An 11,072-nucleotide genomic window follows, 5' to 3' on the forward strand; every position below is an offset into this window, starting at 1 on the left:
CACATTCTGCTGCTGTAAACACAAACAGATCCTTTTAATTATCTGCTACATTAAATCTAGATCAAGTGTTTCAGGTGACCAAAGGGAAAATCTGAACATGAATCATTAGAAAATCAGAGGTTTCTGGTTCACCTCATTCTATATAACATTAAAATCTAAGTGACTACAGTGAATTTGAATTGTAAGATAAGTAAAGTCAAACGAGACGGTGCGTTTGGGGGCAAAGTTCTTGCTTTGCTGCATTTAAAGTCGTAACTTCGACATCATTTGTTTCAGATAAACTTTATTGATCCCATTCAAACTCACAGTTGAATGGATAATACTACACAGACTGAGGAAATCGCACGTAAAAAGCTGCATTTAGAGCAGTTTTCTGAGGCAATTTGAGGACAACAGTGATCAGCTGGAGATCAAAGTTCAGCTTCAGAATATTTGCATAAACGCTGATTCGTGCTTTTCCAGAAGGGATCGGAAGGTCATCCAAGTCTACACGGACTGCAAGAAAGTCGGATTTAAAAAGAAAAAAATGCTCCTACATATTTCAGAGAATATTTATTTTGAGTTACTTTTGTAAATGGTACTCCTTTATTAGTAGGTTGCAGCAATATCGATAGACTTTTTTATTTTTAAAGAAAGACATGGCCATAGTCTGTTCAGTAAACCAAAGTGTAATTTAAACAAAAGCAGTTTATTGTTTTTGTATTTTTTGGTTTTGTTGCACACAAAACTACATTCAGAAACTCAATTGTTCTGTACAGTTACACCTCTAGTGAGAAGCTCTTAATTCTCCAGATATCCTGTGCCATGTCCATCCACTGCGTTTATAAATCCCATCTCAGAAATAATCATTGAAACGCTACAAAAAGAGCAAAGTTGCCGCGTTTTAGAAACACCCCTGAGAGCCTTATGTTTTTCTGTATTTGATATTAGAAGCAATGACACCAGCTGTATAGTAGACCTAGAGCTGGGCGATGTGGCCAAAAAATAAAATATCGATTTTTTTGGTCATCTTGGACGATTACGATTTTAATCGATTTTTGTTGTTTCTTTGCGGTCTGTTTGTTATGGCTAGTGCTAGCCATGCCGCACTCCTGTAGCTGTGAGCACTCTTCCCATTCTTTAGGATGCATCTGCCGGAGGTGCTGAAAGAGGTTAGTTGTGCTGCTACTCTTCCGTTTTCACAGTACTTTTGCAAACCTTGCACATGACTGTAGTTTGCTCTGTGTCAGTCTTGTCAAAGCCGAACCACTTCCATATAATCGATGTAACATGAGGCTCTTTTCTTGCGACCAACTCTTCGTCTGCTGTTCTGTCCGCCATGACGGGGGTGTGAGTGTTTTGGTGGAAGGAGATGAGAGGCGGACGCAAACGCCAGTGCACAAGTCGTGAAAGGCAGAAGAAGAATCTGTATTGTTATATATTTAAGCTCGCCTCGATTTTACGATTTGGCAAATTTTCAAATCGTCAGGATTTAAAGAGGCGAATTAATTCGATTTATCGCCCAGCCCTAAGTAGACCAGTAAAGAGCATGTATACGATGACACTTAAGTTTCCAGTGACTTCTAAAATTCTTAATTTTCTATGACTTTTTCCGTCTTAGTCACAAAAACAATCCTGCACTTCGGTTCTTTCGCAGATTTAGACATAGAAACTTATTGTTAATGACTACTAAACTGTTATATCATTTTTGGTGATGTAGAAAGTTGTACTAATCAAATTTTCTTAGTTTCATGGCCTCCTAACATCTGATGAGTGATTACAGTTGACTACAGCTGGTGACTCTTCTGAGGCAATTTAAATAGCACAGAGCTGATCCACTCAGACACAAACATTACGGTTGACTCCAGCTGCTGGCTGAGCCAATTTAAACAGAACCCGTTTGATCTACTCAGATACCACCGCAAACACTACAGTTTGAAAGACTGAGGAGCTCGGCAAAGATCTGAAAAAACAAATCATTGATTTGAACAAGTCAGAAAAACACCATGGAGCCATTTCAAAGCAACTTCAGATCCTAAAATCATCTGTTAGTATAAAGTTCACAGTCCAGTTGTTTTACTGCCATAATTAATAAAAAAAATTCTTCATTTTGGTTCTTTTGTAAATTCAAAGGTCTTGTGGAAAAATGACAAAATCTGCTGGGTCAAAAATAGAAACTTATTATTCATGATTCATTTTCAAATATTAATTTATTATTTGTTTTGGTGATGTAGAAAGACGTATTTATCAAGTTTTCTCAGTTTCATGGCCTCATATCTTCTCATGGTGATTACAGTTGACTACAGCTGGTGACTCCTCTGATCCAGTTTAAATAGAACCCATTAGATCCACTCAGACTCAAACTCAACAGTGGGAAAGTCTGAGGAGCTCCGCAAAGATCTGGCAGAAAGTCATTTCAAAGCAGCTACAGATCCTAAAATCATCTGTTTGTTAGTATCAAATTCATGGCCCAGTTGTGTTACTGCCATAATTAGGTAGAAAACAAAAACTATGAACTTCTGCTAAGAGACAAGTGGTCAGGAGTCCACCAAGAATCAGCAGCATGCATATAACACTGTTTGCCATCCACATCGGTCAGTGCACAGGGATACAGAAACCATAAACCAGCCTGAACTTCACACTACAGTTACTTTAGACTGTGGTGTAGCTGCCAGGAAATTAGAAAATGCATTTCAGGAACATCCCACTTCATGACGACGCTGAAAAACCAGCTTCATCAGCACCAAACAGGAATAACGGGCCCCAAACCACATTTATATATTTAAGTTTTTGACCAAGACATCTCCTGTTATTCACACATAAAGCAAGACTCTGACAGCCTTCTTTCATGTGCAGATTAGTCAAAATGAGGAATATAAAGCATCTGTATCATCTAGGAGGGCCTATTGTGATTCCTTAATATCCCTTATAACTCTCTGAGAATCCTCCAGCTGATCCAAAATGCAGCAGTGAGATTACCGACCGCATCAGATCACATTTCTTCCACATTAACTTCTCTGCATTAGCTCCATTGTTTCTCACAGCACCACATTATCTCCACAGAGCACTTTGCTCTCAGACTGCCGGCTGCCTTGTGGTTGCTGAGTTTCATAAAGTCAGATCTTCCATCCATCCATCAGGCTCCTCTGCTGTAGATTCAGCTCAAGGAAGGAGACACCCTCTATGCTTTTAAGATCAGGCTTCTAACTTTCCTTTGTGCTAAAGATTACAGTCAGGGCTGCTCAGCTGACCCCGAACCATCCTTTAATTATGGTAATGGGGAATTTCCCATGGTGCACTGAGCAGATCAGACATGAGCAGGTACGTCAGCTGATATGAAACAAGGAATTGCAGTAGTTTAGAGGCATTTTAAAAATGGTTTCACCAGATTTTGCATGTCTAAAATCTACAGTTTGGTTAGAATTTTATATCTGTTAAGTTGTGCATTCCTTAAGCTGTCTACTAAATGTTTTAACTTCTTTAATATTGGTGCAAAGCTTTAAAAAAAAATCCACTTATTCTACCATTTAGATGCATTAACTTTAAATATTTTTCTTGGGAATCACCAGAACATCATCTCATTGTGAGACAGTCTGAATACAACGATAACCAAGCACACTTTTTTTTTTTAATATTAATGTTAAACACTATTTTCAGAAGAAAAAAATGCACATTAAAAGCCTAAAAATCCCCTCGATAGGAGTAATTGTATTATATCCAATGCAATATCCCATATGGCACAAGCTAAATATGATTAAAATGTTTATTGCAACAGCCTTGTCCACTAATTTTGGTATTTATTGGGAACAGAAAAAGAAGTTTGTAAAGTAATAAAGTGATTTCAGCCCGACCCATGTGTACATCAGTACTGAGAGAGCCGCTAAAGACAATAAAACAAGAAGCTGTACTTCCTAATCGAGCTATTTCAGGGTCAGAAATGACATAACAGTTATTCTCTCACATTTTCTAACCTCTAAAGTCTTCACAGATGAAACGTAAAGCGACATCTGAATGGCAGACCGGTCTCTCAGCTGCAGACTGTGTTCTGAGTGAAAGGATTCTGCTCCTGGAAGAGCCCTTCAGCAGAGATGCACTCTGAGTTTTTGTCGATAAAAGACTCGTTTCTTCGTCTGCTCGCTCACATGCACTCAGCTGCACTTGAAAGCATGAGCATGTGATCATCTAATGCACGTTCAGGGAGGGGTCACGGCTTCATATTTCACATCGATCCGGTCCAGTCTAGTAAACAGGCGGCAGGATGCTGTCGGCTGAAGGACAATCTCACACATAAACAAAGCAGACTGGGAAAATTTGGCTTTTCAGAGAGTTTAGGGGCATATTGGGGTGAAAAATCAGCCTTAAAAACACTATAGTCTGCTGCCAAACTCCGCTGAAATTTGCTAATTTAAGGTGACCTTGGTAATAAATAAAAGATGCACGACTTGAAGAAACATTTTGCATACAGCTCAAGCAAAGAGCAGTTTTTAAAAATGCTTCTTTTACAGCTTAAACTTCCAGTAACGAGAAACTGGTGGAGCTCCTACTTAACCCTAAGAGCCCTGAGCTATTTTTAGTTCACCTCCACTACTTTTACTTTTTAGCTCTCATCTTACATGCTGTCTTGCTTCGTTTTTTGCAGAACAGTGTCGCCTATCCACATCTTCCATCATCTGATATGATCATTTTTGATATTAGCCTTTAAATGACGCAGAAAAAAAACTCAGTATTATGAAATTGTAATGTTTTTCACACATATCTGACTATAAAATGCTGGTAATTTTTTATCTATGTGAAGCTGAGATTGTCTGGAAATATAAGACCCATGACGGTGGGACACTGTATGACTTAGAGATTGAGGAAAATGTATTTAGTATTATGAAATATTTACGTTTTAAATTGTATTTCATTATATAAAAATCTGGCAGTAGACATAGATTTTTCTATTTGTGAAGCCGATATGATCTGGAAATATCAGAGCCGTGAGAGCAGGACACTGTTAGCCTAGCCATGCTACACTCATGTTTCTGATGGCACAAGGGTCTAGGGAAGCTCGACAGGGAGGGAGGCGGGCTAAAAGTTTGTCTATCAAATCCCTCTGCAGCAATTGGGTAGGTATACAACCAATCAACGCAACGAATAGGCTGACATGGTTCCAAGAGCACCGGCGGATTGTGGCTAAGTCCCATCAGCTTCCCAACCAGCGGAGCCAACGGATTTGCCATATCCCGTCGGCATAAGTCCAAATACGTCTTTCTTCTCAATGAAACACTTCAGTGCCGTCCTTTGTTTATCTTTCAAGTTGAATTTTACCTTCAAATCTTTAAGTGCTGTGGCCAAAGCCGAGTCGAAAGATAACTGTTTATTGTGCACCGGTTGTTTCTGTCAGAATCGTCACGCCTCTGTCATCACTTTGTTACGCCCGCCTTCTGACTCTACACTTCGTGGTGATTGGTCCGGCCAGTTTTAGGAGAATCCAGCCTCGAGCCTTATGGAGGGTAACTAGACCCACCCTGGCAGAGAATTAAATTTGTTGCCGTGGGTTGTCTAGCACGGCTAGGCTAGGACACTGTCTGACTTAGGCCCCATCCACACGAAGACAAACCGAGGTCTAAACGCATAAGTTTCTTGCTGAATCTGCGTATCATCCACACGAAGACGGCGTTTTGGTGTCTGTAAACGATCATTTTTGAAACCAGGTTCCATAGTGGAAAGATTTTGAAACGCTGTATACGCAGCTCCGTGTTTACTGGCTCTCCGCTACTTTTCAGATACGCTTGCGTCATAGTTTCGTATCTTCATTGACATGCATGGGCAGTTTCATAACTTCATTGACACGCATGCGCCACACGCGGCAACGACAACAACAACGGCGGCGTACAGTGTAGCGAATGTGCTGATGAAGCTAGTGACCCTACTATCCCTGTTGCATCAAAATCTCCTTCTCAATCACCACCAAGTTGAACACTCATGCTTCCCGGCTTGGTCTCTGTTTACGACTTTTGCCGCAAGTGCGCATGCCCACTGTTTTTTCTTCTGTTTGCCAGTGTTTCCGTCATATCGTTACAGCGCCCCCAAGAGGTCTGGCATGTGTTTTACAGCGTTTCCATGCGTATCGAGTGCATTCATGTAGACGCACACATTTTCTGAGACGCCTTCGTCTTTATGGCGATCGTTTTTGAAACTGTTAAGCGTTTTGTCTTCGTGTGGATGGGGCCTAAGAAATTGAGGAAAATATGTGAGAAGTGCTGAACGGAAATAGGATAAAATGAACTTTACTGATCATTCGGGAGAGAAATTTCAAGACGACAAGAAATGCAAAAGCAGAACGAGACAAAAATGACAATTATGCCCAAATTGTCGGACACAAATTGCGTATAAAGCTGTACATAAAAAGGAAAAAGATAGCTTGCATTAAGGACTAAAATGAGACCCAGTGTTACATTATGCTCTGTAATTGTACACATTAACCCGCTCCAGAGGTGGCAAATCAGCCAAATCTGTGCAATGTGACCTAATAAGTAACTCAAATAGGTGTGAAGATGCACGATTAAATTTGCCGCAAATTCAAACTTTACTTTCAACTTCTTTCCTCCTCGGTGCACAGACGAGGATAAAGAAGAAATGACATTGTTGGAAAGGTCAGGTGGTGTAGCTTCATTTGATATGCGCTACAACTTGCTGCAATAAACACCTGTAGAGGAACTCACAGAGAATACAGGAGGTGAAGTCTGTCGGGCTCTAAAGGTTAAAGCGGTGTTTCCTCGTGCAGCCCGCATTCCTACACTCTTCCTGAAACAAAAAGGCTGTGCAATGCATTCATCATAAAGAAATATTTCACCATTTCTGACAAAAATCATCCATCTGTTCCTCATACAGAAGAATAATGACTGACCATCCATACACTTAAGCTCAAGATGGACGAATAAATCTAAAACAAATGCTGATGTGGCTGCACAATATATCATTTCTGCGCTGATTCTGCATGAGAGCAAGCGTGATAGTCTCATCACAGCTGGTGCACTATGAAGTAAAGCAAATTATCGTGTTACAACTTGCATGAAAATCTGCAGAGTTGTCATTTTCCACGGCTGATTTATACGACAAGTTTGACTGAAGGATGGAACAAGATTTTTTCTGATTTAAAAGGTTCATGGATACATTTTTCTTTCTTACTTTATTTGAAGTAAAGTTTACTGATGTGCAGATTCCACATAAGGAGATCACAAAAAGGAAGATCTGGTCGCTAAATGAAACGCAACATCAGTCATGGAGAGGATGATGAACAAAAACAGCAAGAGGCGACGCAGCTAATTTGTTTGCTCATTTAAATCAGCAGCACAAAGCTCTGTATGACAAATACAAAGCCAGATCTGAATGTCATCCAAACCTAATAACAGATTTTTAGCCATGTTTATTCTTACACAGAATCCCCCCTACGCTTCTGAACTGATCAATTCTTTCCAAATACAGTTAATCAAGTCATCTAGTGATGCATTTTTTTCACATTATGCAGCAGATAAAATCACTGTCTTTAATATGTAAATATTGCTTAATTAATTTTAATTACATTTAGTATTTTATAGATTTTAAAATTAGTCATGCTTTCAATTTTATGAACAGCAAGTTTTTGTCAGAGTATATATTAACCTTTAATGTTACTAACCTGCCTGTCCTGTCTTTGTGTTTGCTATTTATAAGCTGCTGAATACTTGAATGTCCCTCATATTAATAAAGTACCTATCCATCTGGAAACAAAACTTTGCATGATCAGTTTTTCCCCAGGTGTACTCTGCACAAAGAGCGCACCAAACTCCATTTAAAAAAAAGTGTCAATTTAACGTGACCTTGGTTATTAATGAGCTTATATCATGACTTGATTGTATCCCCTCCAACAATTAAACACCTTTCAGTTCAGGTTGAAGAAATGCTCCTCCTGCTTTAATTTCTGGTGAAATGAAACTGCAGCTATTAACCCTGCAGCCCACATTCCTGCACACATATGTGCAGGAACCAGCAGCTGTGTGACACTCTCACCATTTTTTTAATGATCTTATTTTTTATATGATCTTAAACTGTATGTCTAAACAATTAATCAAACTACAATTAGCAAAATTCAAAGTCTTCCATATCAAATAGACATTATGCAGAGTGTTTTTGTCAGACTTTTAACCGTTTTCTCAATACTTTCACGAATTCATATCGTCCTCCTCATGCGACAGTCATGCTTTTATTCATGTCCTGATGTTCAACCACATGCTTTAAATCTTATTAGTAAACTGAAGCTTGATGTCAAATCACAATTAGATATTTTCCCCGAATCATCAAGTCCTATTATTTGGCAACACACACAGAAAATATTGAAGCTGCACGGTTGGTTCACTCCAGCACGATAGAAAAATAAGGCAAAAGAGGCCCTGATGTGGGCTAAAACAAGGAGAAACTGGACCACCAATGAGCCATGCTTGTTATAGATGGTGGGGGGATATTCTGATCAGGCAAAAGGTTCCTGCTGTCTCTTATGTGCACTAAACCATGAGTGGAGGATACAGTCTAATAAAACTCAGCAGGTATTCCGGTAAGATGGCCCAACAGTAGGGCTGAAGGATCTGAGAAAAAATATCTCATCTTGATTCTTTTTTAATCTTGAATTGTGTGATTTCTTCAAGGCCTTCTTTAATTCAGTATTCACTGTGAAACCAATTGGACCCTTTACTCCTGAGATAGCATCAAACGCTCGACTTTCACACGAGGAGGATGGCATACGGAGCTGCTTGGAGCTTCTTCATGCAGCTAAACTTTGCATTTTCATTATGTTTCTTTGTGGAGATTCGGAAAAAAAACAAACAAACCTCTGCAACCCTGAACAAAAACGAGCATTTCTCTATTTTTGACACGAAAACCAAGTCCTGCTCCAATTCTATACTCACTGTGTAACTGATTTAAAACACGTGACTGAGCTTTTTCTCATGAGATGCCATTAAAAGGAGGACTTTAACATGAGGAGGACGGCAGGAATTTTTAAAAGAAAATGGTGTAGATCCATAATCTCAACAATAGTCTTGATTTGAAACAGATTCAGTCTTCTTTCCTTACAATAAAAAGCAGTGCAACATTCATCAAAAACAAATTTCTCCATTTTTGACACAATAACTTCTTACGTAGAAATATTACTCATATGTCTCACTATGTTCATTTTTCAGCTGTGATTCCTATTCATGTTCTTGAGCATGTGGAGGAAAAAAAAACACACAAAAAAACAAATATTTCTCCATTTCTAAAGCAATACCACCTTATACAGCAAAACTACTCCTCTGTCCATCATCTACACCATTAAAAAAACAGTTTGACAAAAAAGATTAAGAGGTTTGCTTTCTTACACGCATTAAACTATCAGCTAAGGGCACAATCTAACAAAACTTATTCAGATATAAAGGCCAAACGTGCTGATTGCATCGCCTCAAATCAAGATTTAGATTCTCAAAAATGATTAATTGCTCTGTCCTAATGATAAAAAGCCATGTAGCACTCACTGAAAACAAATTTCTCAGTTTTTTTGCTGCAATACCATCCTATATAGAAAAACTACTCATCTGTCCCACATGTGCCATGTTGACTTTATTAAAAAACTGTTTGATTAGAAATGATTAAGGAGCTCTGGTTTCAGCTAAGGGCACAGTCTAACAATGTATTCAGATAAAATGGCCAAACATGCTGATTGCATGGTTTCAAATTATGATTTTCAAGTCAATTAATTGCTCTGCCCAAAGAAAACTTTTTGGTCACAGTAACATCTTATTTGGCAAATTTACACAACTGCCCCACATATAGAAGATGGATGACCTACTGTAGGTCCATGCCAGCACAAATTAGCCACAAACACACGATGTGTACCAGAACTGGAATAAATTACACCCACTAAACTCAAGGTTTCACAAGATCTGACCCAACCTGCAGGACCGTTTGTCGTTTACCACTGACTACATTAACGGACACCACAGATGTTGACTTCCAGCAGCTCTGTGTTTTACAAGCATGCCAGCTCTGAACATGTGCATTCAGGAGGCAGCAGCAAACCGCCACAATCACGTTTGAGTTGTTGAACTTAGGACATTAACGATCAACACATCCTGAAGATTCTGGATTCAGACTCCGTTTAAACGCGAGCAACCTCCAGCAACAAGACTGCACCCTCCAGTACCAAACACCCAGTCATCCTCCACCGGGTTAGCAACCCAAGCTACCAACTCCACGTTTAACTAGTTGTCACCTGCCAGTCCCAGTTTGAGCTAACTGGGAGTGGTCAGCATCTTAACTAGCAGTTTCTAGCCAAATGAGCGCCATTAACTAGCTAACCTAGCAACAGCCGTTGCTACGTTTGCGCCGCTGGTTCAGGTTAAAACCGCCCGAGCAGAAAAACACTAGCGGCTCCGGTTGAACGTGTAGCTGCTCAGGGCGACTGTTAAAAACGTATTATTAGACGTTAAACGTTAACGGCGAGGGCTCATTGTTTGGTAACCGCCGCTAGCTGCTGTGAAACACGGCTAACTGCTAACCTTCCACCCGCGCCAACACAGCCAGGCCGAACAACGCAGTTCACAACGACAGCTGCACAAACACAACCGGCCGGAACACCGGCTCCGGGCCACACACCGGCTTCAGCTGCGGAAAGAAAATGCATTTAAATCAGCAGGATACCTGTTTGCGTCTCTGGGAGACAATACGATGCTGGCAGCCCGGTTAGATGAGGCTGATAATGAGATCACCAAGCGGAGCCCAGCCGAGCTTTATAACAGCTGCCACGAAGGAGAACACGATCAACTTCCGCTACAAAATAAAATTCCCCTCCGGGGCTGCGACTACTGTCTTGTTAATATATCGACTATTTTACCGATTTGTTATTAAGATTGAATTTTTTTTTTTTTACAAAGCAATGTTGTAAATTCCAGTAATGTATTTTAATTTATTAATACATACACATTTCTGATTATAAAATTGTATTTATGAAAATATATATTAATATTTAAGTCAGTAGTGTAAGTTTCTGTCAAACCTCATTAAAGTAAAAAAAAACTGTAAAAGAAAAGATTAGCCTT

At 39.6% G+C, this 11,072-nt stretch overlaps 1 protein-coding gene across 4 annotated transcripts in view; it reads right to left on the reverse strand.

Moving 5' to 3' along the window:
• ckap5 (cytoskeleton associated protein 5) overlaps positions 1–10,799 on the reverse strand; it is a 53,287-nt gene extending 42,488 nt beyond the window's left edge. For 3 of the 4 annotated variants that reach the window (XM_022215495.2, XM_022215492.2, XM_022215491.2), the window contains exon 1: positions 10,675–10,734. The gene's annotated coding sequence lies outside the window, so the exon portion shown is untranslated. Of the gene's footprint in view, positions 1–10,674 lie in introns of all 4 variants that reach the window. The other variant, XM_022215490.2, reaches the window with a different exon arrangement.
• Positions 10,800–11,072: the final 273 nt, after the last annotated feature.

The sequence above is a fragment of the Acanthochromis polyacanthus genome, chromosome 8 (genome assembly GCF_021347895.1).
Source record: "Acanthochromis polyacanthus isolate Apoly-LR-REF ecotype Palm Island chromosome 8, KAUST_Apoly_ChrSc, whole genome shotgun sequence".
In the NCBI taxonomy this organism is placed as follows: domain Eukaryota; kingdom Metazoa; phylum Chordata; class Actinopteri; family Pomacentridae; genus Acanthochromis; species Acanthochromis polyacanthus.